At 35.3% G+C, this 2,499-nt stretch overlaps 1 long non-coding RNA gene across 1 annotated transcript; it reads left to right on the top strand.

Annotated features, from left to right (window-relative positions):
• Positions 1-803: 803 nt before the first annotated feature.
• On the top strand, positions 804-2,261 carry LOC107060224 (uncharacterized). The gene is made up of 3 exons (XR_001473208.1): positions 804-1,002; positions 1,976-2,073; positions 2,179-2,261. It is a non-coding gene; the product is annotated as an uncharacterized lncRNA (long non-coding RNA).
• The last annotated feature ends 238 nt before the right edge of the window (positions 2,262-2,499 follow it).

Raw genomic sequence — 2,499 nt, 5'->3', positions numbered from 1 at the left:
TCAATCCCCCAAGTACCTTTCTCCTATTTGATTGTTCTCAGTTACTTGTTGAGGTTGTTTCCTGATCAAAAAAATCCTTCACCCTAACATTGTTTCCACCCTTTAAATTTCACTAATCGTTTCCGAAAATCTCAAGTCCTTTAGCTACAAAAATCACTGTTGTAACTTCATATTTGAATTCAATACATAACTACTCTTTGTGGAATCGACCCCAACTCTTCTGTTGGGTTATACTGCTTAACGATCATCTACACCTAGTATCGGATGAGGTGTAGTTGATACGTTAATCAAACCTCGCCCAAATTGACAGTGCGTAGCACTTGTGTCTACCAAAGAAGGTCGGAAAAATCTAGTAGAAAAGGTGATGCGTCGAGTTAGAATGACGGTCTTGACGCACATCGCCTAAAATGACAGTGTGTAAGATAAAGATTTAATGCTCGAGCGATGGACTAAGGTGGTATTCAGCGATTCCTCGAACGTGAAAGGCTGACTCAAGTGAGTTCTCCAACTGAGGTTCAAATACCTTAAGCCTAGAGCATCACAAGACGACACTACTAGAAATTTGACCTATGGCAACAGTGTTTTTTGTAACGGTTCCATAACAGTGAGATTAACCATCCCAATAGATGTATTTATTGCAACGGTTCTTTGAAAAAATTGCAACAACTTAATTTTCCCACCTTATTTTACCGCTCTAGTTTTGCTGAATATTAGTGGGTGATTTTTTAAAACACTTTTTTTACTAATTTCTATATCTCTACACTTTTATCCAAGCCTAGAACATGATGCAGAAGTCTCGCCACAAAAGCTATGTCTAAGATACTGAATGTAACAAAGACACCGAACTAATCTCATTTTCCAGTGATACCATGGAGGTGCTAACAGTTTTCTTCTCCGGGTTGGTTTCCATTTAGCAGATCTAGACCTAATCTTTGGTTAGGGCTTTTCACAGTCTTTTTTGGGTATTGTTTTACCAATTCCTTGGTCATCTCTTGTGAACAGGTATCAACATGATTTTATTTCCTTTTTCATCAAGGTAGTTTTTTCCGAAATCACTAGATTTGTAGAATGAAAAATCGGAAGACCCTTAGAATTTATTTCTCAATTCGTTTTTTGAACCCTAGAGAATTGGCACCGTTGATTTTATTTGACTGATATCATTTTTTTAAAGGACATATTAGGGGTTTGTAAGAATTGGCACACACTGATTTCATTTTTCTGTAGGACTATAAGAATCATTAATCTTAACTGATATGTTGAGTTCCAATAGTACTTAAGTTTTGCTACTCTTCCCTTGGCTTTCTAAAAGTGGTTGAGTTGAGCTATTGAACGCTTTATGGTTAACACTATAACTGGTTTCAATGTTTGCATAGGAAAGAGAATCCCTCTATATCCATATAGCTATGTACTGGTGAATTCGACATCTCTATTATCAATGCTATGAACCGATCAAAATGTAAATACAAATGCAATTCATACGAATTTCCAGCTTGCATATGGTAGTAGAGATGATGACTTTAGTGTTAGATAAACAAGAATTAGTGTAGCTACTGATAGGGACGTTTCATATATTGATTTATAGGCTATTCAAATTACCCATTACGTTTTTTATGAAAGGACAAGACTAGTGAATGAACAATCGTGGTATGTGTATTCACTACTCTATCAAGTGTTTTGGATGCCTTAGCAGAACTAACTTTGTTGTTTTCCAGCAAATGATGTCATCAGTGGTAAGATAAGTTGGTGTTAACTCTGTTCTCTCATTTTCAGCTAAACGCCAATTCTTTGTTTGCTAATTTGTGTTGAAAGATAACTTATATAGAGGAGTTCTATGGCTGATTTTGCAATTGAGGTGCAGTTTATTGGTCTCGATTGCCTCTTGTTCTGCTCGAATTATCTTAATTTATAAAAATCTTAGCTTTGTCCATGTTTTGACTGTCTCTATTTGTTTTTTATCATTATCAATGTTACTTAGAGTGGAGGCACTCCAGAAACCCGATATGGCTTGCTACAAGTTAAAGATGGCCTCTCGTGAAGCTGGTGTGATATTCATAAAAAAGACTTTGAGCTGAGGTTCTTTTTTATTTTGCTTTCAAATTTTTTGCCATTATGTGGAGTAGCTTTCTGATGAGTATCGTATTTGCATTCCATTACGCCTCATATATCATATCACTCCAGGGAGTTGATAATAGAGACATGTGTGCTGGTGTTGCATTGATTGACGAAGTACACAAGACAATTGTGGTATGACTATATGGCCCTTTTTATTTTCTTTTGGAATATAAAAGTTGACTCTTTTGTATTTGATGTTTTGAGAATAATTAGTAAATCTTACAAATACATACAATTGAAATAAATTTCATTGTAGAATTATGAGAGCCATAGTTTCTTTTTGTGGCGGACTTCATGAATAGATAAGATGGGCCATTATCCCTTTTCTCTTATTTACTTCAAGAATCTGTTTTTTATTTGTACTAGAACAAACTGATGATGGCTATT

The sequence above is a fragment of the Solanum tuberosum genome, unplaced genomic scaffold (genome assembly GCF_000226075.1).
Source record: "Solanum tuberosum cultivar DM 1-3 516 R44 unplaced genomic scaffold, SolTub_3.0 scf00065, whole genome shotgun sequence".
In the NCBI taxonomy this organism is placed as follows: domain Eukaryota; kingdom Viridiplantae; phylum Streptophyta; class Magnoliopsida; order Solanales; family Solanaceae; genus Solanum; species Solanum tuberosum.
This window is presented reverse-complemented; position numbering and strand designations above follow the sequence as displayed.